Source organism: Sturnira hondurensis, unplaced genomic scaffold (assembly GCF_014824575.4).
Source record: "Sturnira hondurensis isolate 20B ecotype Veracruz unplaced genomic scaffold, ASM1482457v3 Scaffold0010428, whole genome shotgun sequence".
Taxonomy (NCBI): domain Eukaryota; kingdom Metazoa; phylum Chordata; class Mammalia; order Chiroptera; family Phyllostomidae; genus Sturnira; species Sturnira hondurensis.
Window position 1 is genome coordinate 9,624,597 of NW_028083059.1, and position 16,377 is coordinate 9,640,973.

Here is a 16,377-nt window from a genome sequence, read left to right on the forward strand (position 1 = left end):
CTTTCAAAGAATTAAGTTTTATTTAATTTTATCTATTTTTTCACTAGTTTCACTGAAAAATGCTTAATTGAAGGTGCAAAAGCTATGTATGTATACAAGTATTCATTTGAGTGATTTATATTTTGCTGACATTTGTATATGACCTGCTGATTTGAATGTTTCTCTCTCTATCTAGTTTTTTTTTTGGCATTTTCCCTAGTTTTACTGAGATATAATTGACATAAAACATAAGTTTATCATGTACAACATATTAATTTGATACAGTTATTTGTGCAAAATTATTGTCACCCTAGAGCACCTCCATCTATCACATAATTAACATTTTACAGTGAAAATATTTAAGATCTAATTTGTCAGACACTTTCAAGTATATAATACAGTATTATTAGCTATAATCATCATACAGCAATTGTATTTGCACCCTTGTTAGTCTTACAACAGGAAGTTGATACCCTTTGACCAACATCTTACCATTTTCCCAGCTCCCTGGTAGACACAACTCTACTTTCTGTTTCTCTGAGTTTGTTTTTTTAAAATTCTCCATAGAAGTGGTATCATGCAGTGCTTGTCTTTCTTTATTTGACTTCTTTCACTTAGCATAAGGTCTTCTAGGACCATCCACATTGTTGCAAATGGCAGGATTTCCTCTTTTTCAAGGCTGAATAATATTCCATTGTATGTATATAATATATTTTCTTTATATGGTTTTCAGACAATGGAGTTTTGGGTTATTTCCATACCACAGCTATTGTGAATAATTCTGCAATTAACATTGGGGTGAAGCTATGTCTTCAAGATCTTGATTTCAGTTTCTTTGTGTCTGTACTCAGAAATGGGATTGCTGGATTCTATGGTATTTCTACTTTTATTTTTTGAGGAACCCCTATAATGTTTTCCATAGTGGCTTTCCAATTCATGCTATTACATCTGATTGCCTAACTCTAAAGTACCTGGAAAATGAGCTTTTTCAAAAGATTGTGGAAAGGCAAATTTTAGTATTTCTACACACCCTGCCAAGAACGTACTTCTAAAAGAAATTAAAATAAGTCTTGAATTAGCCAATCCAGGGTATCTGCAAAAAGTTGCAAATATTTTTTTCTCAAAAAAACTAAATTTTGCCATTTGCAACAGCACAGATGGACCTAGAACGTATTTTGCTAAGTGAAGTAAGTCAGACAGAGACATACAAATACCAAATGATTTCTCTTATATGTGGCATCTAAACACAGCAAAATGAAAAAAAAAGAAAAACAGAAACAGACTGACATTCATAGAACAATACTAGAACAAGCTGATGCTTGTTCATAGAACAAGCTGATGCTTTTCAGAGAGGATGGAGTAGGGGAATGAAATTTCTTTAAAAAGAGGCTATTTTCACTCCATTGTATATTTCTTCCCCCTATGTCAAATATTAAATGACCATATTGACATTAGTTTATTTCTGGGCTCTCTACTCTGTTCCATTGATCTATGCCTCTGTTCTTATGCCAGTACCAGACTGTTTCAACTACAATGGTCTTGTAATATAGTTTGATATCAGGTATTGTGATCCCTCCTACTTTGTTCTCCTTTCTCAAAATTGCTGAGGTTATTCAGGTCATTTATGGTTCCATATAAATTTTTGAAAGATTTGTTCTGTACCTGTGAAATATGTCGTTGGTATTTTGATGGGGATCGCATTGAATCTATAAATTCCTCTGAGTAGTATGGACATTTTAATGGTGTTAATTCTTCTCATCATGAACACAGTGTATGATTCCATTTATTTGTGTCCTTAATTTCTTTCTTCAGTGTTCTGTAGTTTTCTGAGTACAGGTCTTCTATCCTTGGTTATGTTTATTCCTAAGTATTTTATTTTTCTTGTTGCTATGGTAAATGGTATTTTCTGCACTAAATTCTGTTTCTGATATTTCACTGTTGGGGTATAAAAATGCCTTCAATTTCTGTATGTTGACCTCATATCCTACCATTTTGCCAAATTCACCTATTATGTAGAATAGTTTTTTGGTGGAGTCCTCTTCAATAAATAGTATTGGGAGAACTGGACAAGTAAATGCAAAAAAATGAAATTAGACCACCAACTTACACCATACATGAAAATAAACTCAAGATGTGTAAAAGACTTAAATATTAGTCATGATGCCATATAAGTCCTAGAAGAAAACATAGGCAGGAAATTTTCAGACATCCCATGCAGCAATATTCTCATCAATATGTCCCCTAGGGCAAGGGATATAAAGAAAAGAATATATAAATGGGAGTACACCAAACTAAAAAGCTTCTGCACAGCTAAGAAAACATCAGCAAAATGAAAAGGGAACCAACCACATGGGAAAACATATTTGTCAATGGTACCCTAGACACAAGTTTGATATCCAAAATCTATAAAGAATTCATATGACTCCCCACCAAAAAGACAATCCAATTGAAAATGGGCAAAGAACCTGAACAGATGCTTCTCCAAGGAGGACATAAAGAGAGCACAGAGACATATGAAAGGATGCTCAGCATCACTAGCCATTAGAGAGATGCAAGTTAAAACCACAACGAGGCACCACTTCACAGGGATCAGAATGGCCATCATTAATAACTCAACAAACAACAAGTGGTGGTGAAGTTGTGGGAAAAAAGGGAACCCTAGCACACTGTTGCTGGGAATGATGACTGGTGCAGCCACTCTGGAAAATAGTATGGAGTTTCCTAAAAAAACTAAAGATGGAACTGCCTTTTGATCCAGGGATTTCACTGCTAGGATTATACCCTAAGAACCCTGAAACACTAATCCAAAAGAACCTATGCACCCCTATGTTCATAGCAGCACAATTTACAATAGCCAAGTGCTGGAAAGAGCTTAAGTGTCCACCAGTAGATGAGCGGATCAAAAAACTGTGGTAAATTTACACAATGGAGTACTATGCAGCAGAAAGAAAGAAGGCACCCCTACCCTTCATAACAGCATGGATGAAACTGGAGAACATTATGCTAAGTGAAATAAAACAGGCTGTGAAAGACAAATACCATACGATCTCACCTACAAGTGGAACCTAATCAACAAAACAAAAAAATGTGAGTAAAACAGAACCAGGTATTTGGAATTAAAGATAAACCGACAGTGACCAGAGAGGAGCAGGGAGGGGGATGACAGGGGAGCAAGAGGGAAGGGGCAAGCCAAGAACCATGAATAGAGGACTCGTGGGCATGGATGATGTGGGGCATTGACAGTGAAAGTGAAGGAGGGGCAGGGCAGGGGACAGCAGTGATGAAAAACCTAAGATGACTGTAACTGAACAACAGTAACAATTTTAATTTAAAAAATTAAAAGGGCTGCATATATATACTTTATGCTCCTCCCTCTTGTTAAAAAATCTTTTTTAAATAATTGCAGCCCTGAAAAAAAAACCAGAAAAACTTAAAAGTGCCATGTTTTAGATACCAACCTGATAGTAAATATATTTAATAACTCAATTTTACTGCTTCAAAAATGACTTCTTATGCTTCATTATATATATTTTTGTACTTTAAGTACTTTGTTTTCCTTGTGCATAATGCATTTCAATTTATTCAATATTCTCATATGTGTTGTACCTATAATTCAAAACATAATTAGTGCTATAAAAGGGTAGACAGAATGAACTATGTAAAAATTGAGCAGGGGACCCTGGCTGGTGTGTGTGGTTTGGTTGGTTGGAGCATCATCCAATAAACTGAAAGGTCCAAAATCAGATTCCTGGTCAGGGCACAGCCCTAGGTTTCAGGTTTGGTGCCTGGATAGGGAGCATGTGAGAGGCAACTGATCCATGGTTCTCTTTCACAGCAATGCTTCCCTCCCTCGTGTTCTCCTTCCCTTCCCTCTTTCTAAAACAATAAGCATGTCCTCAGGTGAAGCTAGATGAAAAAAATAAATAGAATAAATAGAAGGTAAATGGGAAAAATAAATAATCTCAGTTTAATGAATCTCAGTTTAATCTCAGATAGAGATATGGATCATTAAAGGAATAACTTCTCCTGGGATTAATTTAATATTTCAGCCAATATCAGTGTAAGAGTACATAGAGTATATAAAATTATACACTGAGTTCATAAAGCAAATTAATGATCTAAATTAACTTCTGTGTGGAACAAAATAAAAAAAAAATAGTCTTGTAGTAAGCCTTGGCTTCAAATAACCCAAACATGTAAGGAATAATGGTCATTTTGAGCAAGGGTCCAAACTTCATTTCATTAGAATACAAATACATTTATCATTCTGAAAAATACTCTGGCTAATTTCAAATTGTAAGTCATTACAAAGTGATTTAGCTATAATAAATTCCTGAGTATAAAATGTTGCTTTCTAAGAAGTGATTTTAGCTTTATTTAATTTAGTATTATAGCATTAATTAGTATCAGAGTTATAAAATTTTAGTGTTAGCCCTGGGCATTTTGCCACTCCAAGTGCTATTTTCTAAAATAAATCTAGCTAGAAATAATTATGTTTACAGTGTGGGAGCAATGATTCTTTGTTATTAATTAGATTCAGGAAATGATATTTCAAGAGCTGTTTGAGCCACAACATTAATAAGTTACCAACTTAGAGACCCTCACAGAATTATAAATGCGTAAGTGAATAATATTCCATGCGTACACAGAGAGAGTGGCTTTCTATTTTCTCCTTTTAAACTATTTTTAATCCCAGGTGTCACATAGTGACACCCTCACTGGTGCATCCACTGTGTGACACCCTTGTTCTCTTGCTCCAACAGAGTATTCCAGTGTGTAAAGTACAGACTGAACTTCACGTTGCCTCATCCTTCCCAGCGTACTGTGTGATTCTAGAGTTACACTTTTTTGCACTTTAGTTTTCTTTAATGGTTTTAATGCATATATATACTTTATGCTCCTCCCTCTTGTTAAAAAATCTTTTTAAAATAATTATCCTAAAAACATGGATTTATTAATATATTTCATATGTTACACAGAGAAAAGAGAAATCTCAATTTTAAATAAAATTAAAATAGTATACTGTTAATTTCACCAATCTCTATTAAGATTTTAGTTGTGAATTTCTTTGAGAGTTTTCAAAGAAACCTGAATCCTTAACTGGTTAAAAATACTCTTACACAAATGTCAACAATTATAACAAAATGTCACATCAACATATTCTACTCTTCATTCTATATAATCACCACATTGCAGTGATATTTCTATAACTTTAATTATGAAATTTTACCTACTTTTAAAACCAAAATAGAAAATAAATGTAATAGTGGAACTCATTCAGCATTTTAGAACATTGTTTACATCTGCTCACTGAGATTCAAACAAGGGAGATGAAAATTCATCTTAAATTGAAAATTATATGTAAGTATTGTACTCATCTATGGTTTTCATAGACACACCCTGACTTGAACACTGAGAAGTTATCTATTTGACAGAACCTGTATAAAATATAAAAGCATCCTTAGACTGAGATAATAATTTTTAAATAAATTTGTGTCTATGGGCTTTCTAAATATATTGATGTATTTTTACCTGTTTATAATATTAATTTAGCTAATGCTTTAATTAGACTATATCATAGTTGCTACAAGTAATAGGAAAAAATATTCAAAATGCTCTGTGCAGCATAAAACATTAGGGTCATCTTTACCCAATCTATAATGTAAATATTTACCATTAAAATGTGTTGATCTATCATATAATTTTGTGGTTTTTAAAGAGAAATCCAATAAATCAGAGTCCCTTTATGTGAGGCTGTTGAAAAACAAGCTGCTCTTTAACTACATCAGCTTTAGTATCACACATCACTATCTAGCTCCTTTTTCATCTAAAGCTTACCAATATTTTATTCTATTTGTGATAAATTGATTGATTGTTTGATCCATTCATTTATTAGAGAGGGGAAAGGAAGGAGAAAGGGAGGTAGAAAAATGTCAGTGTGTGGTTGCCTCTTGCACACCCACTAGTGAGAGGACCTGGTCCCCAACCCAGGCGTGTGCCCTGACTGGGAATGGAACTGCTGACCTTTTGATTCGCAGGCTAGAAGGCACCCAGCCACTGAGCCACACCATCCAGGCAACATTCCTTTAATCTAAAAAAATTAGTTAGGAAATATAGAAACCAGCTGTCTTTCATTTGATTCATTTCAATAATGGGGTAAATTTGTTTCAATGAAAGTGGTAGGTACTGATTTGGACTGAACTGTGTATGCCTCCCAAAACAAAGGGAAGATTCTTTGGGAGAGAATTGTCTGATTTAAGACTAAATCAACTGACTGCCTTTGTTTTGTTTTATGGCAAACATCTTTCTTCTTTATAAAATACAATTTGTATCTATGGTAGCTCATTTCTGCTCAATCCACAACAGATAATAATTCAAAATTTTACATTTCTGTGAATCAAATTCTAACAAAATCATGTCATCCTAGAGATAAAATAAAGCTTTTAGAGATTCTATTTATAACTGAAGAAGTTAAAAATTTTGTAATTATAAAAATCATGTACCATAAAAATATTAATTCTCTTCAGTCTTTAGAACATATCTAATTAGGAGATTTATTAAAAAGAAACATAAAATGGATGTAATTTGCTGTGGGTCTAATTGTGTCACTCCCCCAAATATACATACATTTAGTGAGAGAGGAAATACAATTGAATAAAATTATAAATTAATTAAATTAATATACATATATATTTAGTACTTTAATATTTACTAAAACCTCTCATTGCTAAAAATATTGTCCACATTCATTGCCCTCATTTTGCATAGTCCTAACCACAATACTTGACCCAAGACCTGTATCTAATCCAGACTATCACTTGTCTGTTCATTCTAATTCCCCATTTTCTTTCCCCTGCTTTGCACTCTTTGGTAGTGGGATGACTTTCACACGATGCTTATATTGGAAGCCCTTGTCTTCTGGTTGGGTTCAAAAATAAAAATCACTGGGGAGAATTTTATGGGAATAAATATGAGAGACCAGAAGACTTTCCCCTTTTTCCCTCTAAAACCCAAAATACCATATTTTACTGTGTATAATGTGCACTTTTTCACCCCAATTTTTTAGGGAAAAATAACATTGTGCATTATATATGGGTAGTACTAGGTACTTAACAAAACAGTTTTGCTTGCTTTTGATCCCTTCAAAGCTCATGTCACACAAAATGCAAAAGCAACAATAGCAGACTTGAAAACCCAACTTCCTGTGATACCTGGTGGGCTAGCCAGCAAACTGCAACCTCTTTTTTGAAAAAAAATATTTATTTATTTTATTGTTGATCAAGTATAATTGTCTTCATTTTCACCCCACCACACCCCTCCCACACCACCCATCCCTGCCTCCCACCCTCAAACCCACCCCCTTTGCTTTGTCCATGTGTCCTTTATACATGTTCCTAGATGTGCCACCCACTATGCTCTATTATCCTTCCCCCTGCCTCCCCTCTGTTTACTTTCAGATTGTTTATTTCAATGTCTCTGGTTATATTTTGCTTGCTTGTTTGTTTTGTTGATTAAGTTCTATTTGAAGATGAGATCATAAGGTATTTGTCTTTCACTGTCTGGCTTATTTCACTTAGCATAATGATTCCATCCATGTTGTTGCTAAGCGTAGAAGTTCCTTCTTTCCTTCTGCTGTGTAGTATTACTGTGTAGTAAATCTACCATAGTTTTTTGATTCACTTATTTACTGATGGGCACTTAGGTTGCTACTAGCTCTTGGCTATTGTGAATTATGCTGCTATGAACATTGGGGTGAATAGGTTCTTTTGAATTCATGTTTCAGGATTCTTAGGGTATAATCCCAACGGTGGTATTGCTGGGTCAAAAGGCAGTTCCATTTTTAGTTTTCTGAGGAAATTTCATACTGTTTTCCACAGCAGCCCCACCAGGCCGTATTCCCACCAACAGTGTACTAGAGTTCCCTTTTCTCTACAAACTCTGCACCCCTTGTTTTTTGTTGCTTTGTTTATGATAGCCATTCTGACCCATGTAAAGTTATATCTCAATGTGGTTTTCATTTGCATCTCTCTGATGGCTAGTGATGCTGAGCATCTTTTGAGATGTTTCTAGGCCCTTTGTATGTCTTCCTTGGAGAAGTGTCCATTCAAGTCTTTTGCCCATTTTTTTCATTGGGTTGTTTGTCTTCCTGGAGTGGAGTTGTATGAGTTTTTTGTATATTTTAAAGATCAAACCCTTTTCTGAGGTATCATTGACAAATATGTTTTCCCATATGGTTGGTTCTCTTTTCATTTTAATGTTGTTTTCTTTAGCATTGCAGAAGCTTTTTATTTTGATGAGATCCCATTTATTTATTATTTCCTTTACATCTCTTGCTCTAGGGGACATATCAGTGAAAATGTTACTGTGTGAAATATCTGAGATTTTCCTGCCTATGTTTTTCTCTGGAACTTTTATGGTGTCACAACTTATATTTAAGTCTTTTATCCACCTTGAATTTATTTTTGTGTATGGTGTAAACTGGTGATTTAGTTTCTTTTCTTTTCTTTCTTTTTTTTTTTTTTTTGCATGTAGCTGTCCAACTCTCCCAACACCATTTTTTGAAGAGGCTATTTTTACTCTATTTTATTCTTCTTCCCCCTTTGTCAAATATTAATTGACCATAGAGACATGGATTTATTTTTGGGCTCTCCGTTCTGTTCCATTGGTCCATGTGTCTGTTCCTGTGCCAGTGCCAGGCTATTTTGATTACATTGGCCTTGTAATCAGGTATTTGTAAATCAGGTTTAATCAGGTATTGTGATCCCTCCTACTTTGTTCTTCTTTCTCAATATCAACTACAAGGTCTTGATTTGTCAGTACACAAGCCCTTTTAGGCCCTAATGAAGAAATAGTGGATGTTATGGATGCAGTCAGCTGGTAATGATTTAACACCTACAGGCAGAATCAAGAAAACATCCATTGCTTTTCAATTGCATCCTGAGGTCATGGAACAGTGTCAAGGAGGAAGTCATTGTGAAATTGTTTTAAAAATGCTGCATGAACAATGTCATGGATGAAATTAAGGACAATGAAATTTAGCAGGATGAGGAAAGTGACTACTCAGAAGGCACCGGTAATGTAGAAATTGAAGAAGATGATACTTCTAATATTGACAGTGACAAAGAGTCCTTGGCCTTCTATGCTGTGTAAATATTGTAAGTTTGTTAGCAATACATAAAATTTCTTGTGGCTTGTATCTGTTCTTGTGTTTTGTAATTTTTATTTAATAAAATTTCTTGTTCCATAATATGTTAAAAAATAAATACTAAAGTTTTTATAATACAAAAAACAAGTATCTAAATATAAACAAATATATAATTAAATTTTAAAAATTAAAATGAAATTTTGTATTGGAAGTTTGGGCCAAAAATGTTGGTGCACTTTATACAAAGCAAAATGTGGGTAATGCTGTTTAGTCTTCCATAATGTTCCAAGTTTCTACACTTTCCTGAAGATCCCTAGCTTCGGCTCCAGCCAGATGACTTTCTTCACAGGGCCATCTCCTGGCTTATGCCTCTCCATAACAGGAATTTGTACTGAAACTATTTACCCTGTGCTACTATTATGCTCTTCCTCTGCCCACCTACCCTAACGTTCCTGACATCTTCCTATTGTATTTGCCTCACCTTTTACTTTCCCACCTCTACCAACAAACTCTAAACTAGTTTCTTATTTTAATCTCTCATTACCTAGCATCTATTCATGGTGCTGTTTTTCTGAATGTCCTTTAATATACTAAGAGGAAATCTATTACTAAACTAACTGGCCTATTTTTAATAATTACTGTTGATGTGTGCACTATTTTCACCTCAACAGTAAAAGTGGCTCTCAAGATGTCTGTCCTTGGATCTACATGCACTATGTAATTTAATTTCTTTGAATAGGTGTGAAAATACTGAATATAATGGGATGGTACTTTGATTATATGGTTGTTAAATCATAAAAGATATTTTGAAGATGTGATTATGCTCTCTTATCAGCTGACTTTGAGTCAATTCTAAGGAAATCATTATGGATGGGTCAGGCATAATCTGGAGAACCCATAAAAAAGAATTTAGGATTTTTTATTTATTTTTATTTTTCTAAAGGTTGTATTTATTTATTTTTTAGAGAGGAGAAAGGAAGGAGAAAGAGAGGGAGAAAAACATCAGTGTGTGCTTGTCCCTCATTTACCCCCAACTGGGGACCTGGCCCACAATCCGTGCATATGTCCTGACTGGGAATCGAACCAGCAACCCTTTGGTTTATAGACCAGCACTCAATCCACTGAGCTGTACCAGCCAGGGCAGGATTTTTTAAAATAGTAGGCATGTTTAATTACCAGGAATTTGTACTTTGGGGAGAGCTTCAGTTCTATAAAGGTAGGGTAAAAAATCACACCCTTTAATAGGTGTAAGTAAAACTAAATATGATTCAGATAATTTTGATTTCAGCATGCTAATCTCAGTCATTTAATGTGGGCACTTACCCTAGGCATTACAGAAGTAACTCAGGATCTGTGAGAAAATGTGAAGATAGGACTCTGGTATATTTGTGGTTGCCCCTAAATAAAATTGATTGATCTGTAACAGTGAGCAACTCAACTGTTAGTATCCAACTCCTACACACCATGTCATTTACTACTAGCTCATTTATTATGTCTCTCAACTGACACCTTACTATTCAGTCATCAGGACACTGCACCAGTCACCACACAGCTCTGAGATGGTTCATAAGAGTGGATCTAGATTATTTTTCCTCACAAAGACCCTCACACCTCCGTTTTCATAGTATTTTGGAAATCAGGTCTCCAAACAGTGGTGAGTCTGTTTTCTCCTGTCTTTGCTACACAGAAGCCTCCAGTATTTCTACTTTTTATCTCAGTTGGTCTGTGATAATACTGATGTCAAAAAAATCATAGGTACAGATGGAACTTTCTTGATTTAAAAAATTCAAGTATTTGTTTCTTATTTTTTATTTTATTAAATTTGGAGAAATATACTTGAAGTATTTGTTTCTTCTTGGGACATATCCCAGTTTCAATTTGCTATTGAAATTTGGAGAAAAGCCTTACAACCTGAGAATATGTGCTCTTTTTCACTTTTCAGAGGTGACATGAAATTATAATGCCTTCTAAGGTGTAAATATAAAAGCTGAAAATTGGCTAAAAATATCTTTGTATATAGTGTGTTTTTCTTTTCTTTTTTATTGTTGTTCAAATACAGTTGTCCCCATTTCCCCCACCATGTCTTTTGCCCCATCCATCCCCACCTCCCACCCTCATACCTACCCTCTTTGGCTTTGTCCATGTGTCTTTTCTACATGTTCCTTGATGGCCCTTCCCCTACATTTCCCCATTATCTCTCTCCCCCCTCTCCTCTGGTTACTGTCAGTTTGTTCTTTAACTCAATGTCTCTGGTTATATTTTTCTTGCTTGTTTGTTTTGATTAGGTTCCATTTATAGATGAGATCATCAGTAAGTGCGTGGATAAAACAACTATGGTACATTTACACAATGGTATTCTACCCAGCAGAAAGAAAGAAGAAGCTCCTATCCTTCACAACAGCCTGGATGGAACTAGAGAACATTATGGTAAGTGAAATAAGAATAAGCCAGGTGGTGAAAAGCAAATATCAGATAGTGTGACTTTTCCTCATCTTAAAACACACTTATCTCACTGGGACAAAATTAAAGAAAATGTTTAATTACTATAACATTATACAGCATGCAAAAGAAAAAAAACACTGTAAATTTCTGTATAGTTTTAAATGCTGTTATCTCAAGAGACTTTTAATATAAATCAGCATGATGTAAATGGGTTGTTCATATTTTGTAATATTAGGTAATTTCAACCAAAACATAAAGTGCTGAGATATTTATTATTTGAAATTGTTTCTATGGAATGAACTCCCTAACATAATTTATGAAATAGCATACCTATAATTCTCTGAGCCATTTAGCTACATTGGGGTTACATAAATAAGAGGAATAATTAGTTAATTAGTAGAAGTTTATAGCCCTACATATTTTCATTTTTTACCAGAAAATAATGGCATTATATTAAAAGTACCTATTATGTACACTATCCTAAGAATCCAGGGGCTGACATAAGTTAATAAAGCCATGCAGGTTTCAAATGTACAATTCAGTAACACATCACCTGCACTGTGAATTTTGTGCTCACAAACCCAAAGTCAAGTCCCTTTACATCCTCATTTATCCCCACTTTGCTCACTTTTTGCCTCCTGACACATCCCTTTCCCTCTCGCTCTCACCATACTGTTGTTATGTACTAGATTCCAAAATAATAATTTGAAGGCATTTAATATGAGTTTAATTTAGCCTATACTTCAAAAAAGTCCCTGGTGAAATAATGAGAGTTTCAGTTTTTATTATATCATCATAGCTTAGTATATGCATAATGTAATGAGGGATATAATTAACTTATGTGTTTAAGTATTTAGCTCAGAGGTGTCAAACTCATTTTCACCTGGGGCCACATCAGCCTTGAGGTTGCCGTCAAAGGGTAGAATGTAATTTCAACTCCTTAACAGTTAAGGAGTAGTTACATTTATACAGTCCTAAAATTATTTCAGCCCTTTGAAGGCAACCACAAGGCTAATGTTGCCCCCTGGTGAAAATGAGTTTGACACCTCTGATAACTCCTTACAATGACCTGGCAGGCTTTGCAATTACTTGGATTCATACCAATATTTTGACCTCAGTCAAGTAAATTAGACCCCCAGTTTGTTCTTAAATGAAATGGAAATAATAAGACCAGCAATCTCCTTCGGTTGAAGTGAGGAATAAATTGGTTTTATGCATGCAAATAATCTGGTGAACTTTTATAGATGCTCACATCTTTCAGATTTGACTTAGGCATTTAAAGGTTTACCTACTGCCATTCCTCTGCAGATATTCTAAAATTCATTCTGATAGAGCTATTTATTATTTGCATTTTTGATGCATTCCCCCCCTAATTTTTCTTAGTATTGAATAGTTGTTTGCTTGAAGTGGAGGTCTTTTTAATTCCACATGGCCCCCACACTACACATATTGATGTCTTTCTCATTCTAATATGCAGACCATAGAGTGAAGACCATCTAAAACTACTCCAGTCTCCCTAATTGTACACACACACATATATACATATATATTCATACATATATACACACACTCTTCTTTGGGTCTCTTAAAGATTTGTTTCCATTTCATGCTTGCTTCCTTTACCTTGTAAAATTATTTATATTTTTATCTATACCATGTGGATTTAGGCTTTTGTGGGTAAAATACATGCTTTTAACTCATTTTTAAATTCCACTGCTAATTGTTTAAACACTTTCTTAATAGACTTTTTGATGTGGAGAATAGAATTAATTCTCTATAGATGCCATTAGTCAGCATTAATGTTGAGCAATATTTAATATTAATCTACCAAGAGTAGTTTCTAAACAGCAAATAATAATAGTAGATGTAAAAGTGTCAATTTCTGTGGTTCTCCATTCTTGATTCCCATCTTACCATGTTCTGTATCTTCTGTGCTACAGTAAAGAGCTAAGTAATATCCAAACATGTGAGACTCATGAGATTCTGGGCTAAGTAGGGTACAGACAGGGAGAGCTGGAAACAGAATTTTTTCCTAAAGTAAGTAGATCCAAGAGATGCGTTGTACTTAGTCCCTTCCACTCCTAAGGTTGTGAGTGCTCTTGGGAGTCTGTTCACCAGAGAAATTTCCTTCCAGTGTCTGGGACTGGGACAGAACATGAGGACTGGGAACTACCAGATGGTTCTCTGCTTCTCCTAACGTTTAATGCATGGCCACTACTCACATGAACATGAACTAAATACATAGGCAAAACAAAAACAGAACAGACAGCTCTTTATATCACAACTTAGAGTCAACTAAAAACAACTTGAATAAAATATAATGAGCCACACAGAGAAATTCAAATAGAGCCACATGAAAAACTTTCTGAAACAAAAACCAAACTCATAAAAATGTATTTATACTACAATAATTCAGCATATTATTTAAGGTATACCTCCTTTTATTGCATTTTACTTTATTGTGCCTTGTAGATACTGCAGTTTTTACAAATGTAGATTTGTGGCAGCCATGTGAAAAGTAATATGAGTGGCCCCATTTTTTTTTCCAACAGCATTTGCTCCCTTTCTGTCTCTGTATCACATTCTGGTAATTTTCACAATACCTCAAACTTTTTCACTATTATTATATTTGCTATGGTGAACTGTGATCAGTGATTTTTGAATGTACTAAGGCAAGAACCCCACTGGCAAAAAGATCACCACTCTCTGAAGGTTCAGATGATTATTAACATTTTTTAGCAAGAGCTATTTTTAAATGAAGGTATGTACAATTTTTTAGACAATGCTTTGCACACTTAATAGACTGTAGTATAGTGTAAACATAACTTCTATATGCACTGGGAAACCAAGGCACTTATGTGACTTGTTTATTGAGATAGTCACTTAATTGCAGTGGCCTGGAACCAAATTCATAACGTCTCTGGGGTATGCCTGTATGGTAGTATGATATGAACATGCATTCAGGTAGAAGAAATATACCTCAAAAAAAAAAAAAAGAGTAACAGTGACCAGAGAAGAGAGGGGAAGGAATTTCAGGGGAAATAGGGGAGGGATTTAGAGGAGCATATATAAAGGATACATGGACAACAATTAAGAAGGGTGGAAATGGGAGAGAGCGGGGAGCATGAGGAGGTGGGATGGGATGGGAGTAATAGACAGAAAACTGTACTTGAAAAATAATTAAATAAATTTTAAAAAATTAAAAAATAAAAAATAAAAATAATTAAACAAATTTTTAAAAATAGCAAAACAAAGGATTGAAAAAATGAAATAACTTCCATTATTAATTTTGTATTTTAAAAGTTTTTCTAAATAAACATTTACACATTTTTTAAAGCTTTGTTGTCTAGTTGTCTTATTTATGTATTTTTATGCTATGTGATCATTTCTTTTTCTTTTTCTTTCATCCATCACTATTCTTTTTTTAAATATTTTATTTATTTATCTTTAGAGGGGAAGGGAAGGAGAGAGGAAGAGAAACATCAATGTATGGTTGCTTCTTGTGCATCCCCTGCTGGGAACTGGTCCCTGGCAGGAACTGGCCTGCAACCCAGGCATGTGCCCTGACTGGGAATTGAACCTTGATCCCTTGGTTCCCAGGCCCGCACTCAATCCACTGAGCTACACCAGCCAGGGCATCCATCACTATTCTTACAGCTATATCACATTAGCGATAGAATATTTTCTTCAAATTATTAAAACATATAGTATAAAATACAAAAAAAATAGAGTATAGAGTATTTTTTATGTCTAATGTAGTTTTACAGAAATAATTTAAGGTTTAATTCTAGTTAATAGTATCAACATCTATTTCAAGCCACTATCATTTTACTTTTTTTAAAAAAACTTTATTGTTGTTCAAGTACAATTTTCTATCTTTTCCCTTTCCTCTCCCCACCATCCCAGCCATCCCTGCCTACCTCCCCTGACTCCACCCCACTTTGGTTTTGTCCATGTGTCCTTTATAGTTGTTCCTGAAAACACTTTACCCCTTTCCCCCCATTAACCCCTCCCATCTCCTTTCTGGTTATTGTCTATTTGTTCTTAACTTTAATGTCTCTGGTTATATTTTGCTTGCTTGTTTTTTTTTTTTGTGGATTAGGTCTGGTTAAACATGAGATCATGTGGTATTTGTCTTTCACTGACTGGCTTATTTCACTTAGCATAATGCTCTCCAGTTCCACCTATGCTGTCACAAAAGGTAGAAGCTCCTATTCCTCTCTGCTGTGTAATATTCCATTGTGTAAATGTAGCATAGTTTTTTGACCCACTCATTTACAGATGGACACTTAGGTTGCTTCCAGTAAATTGTGCTGCTATGAACACTGGGGTGCACAGATTCTTTTGGATTGGTGTTTCAGGGATCTTAGAATATAATCCTAGCAGTGGAATTGCTGGGTCAAAAGGCAGTTTTATTTTTAGTTTCCTGAGGAAATTCCATACTGTTTTCCACAGTGGCTGCACTAGTCTGCATTCCCACCAACAGTGCACTAGGGTTTCCTTTTCTCCCCTTTCTCTAGAAGTGTCTGTTCAAGTCCTTTGCTCATTTTTTAATTGGGTTGTTTGTCTTTCTGGAGTGGAGTTATGTGAGTTTCTTATATATTTTGGAGATCAAATCATTGTCTGTTGTATCATTGGCAAATACGTGTTTCCATATAGTTGGTTCTCTTTTCATTTTAATGTTGTTTTCCTTAGCTGTTACAGCTTTACTTTTTGAATTGTTAATTGCTATGCGTCTTGAAGTATTTTTTACATTATTTTATTTTATTTATAAACATCAGCTTTAAAGATCAAAATAATTAACACTGTGA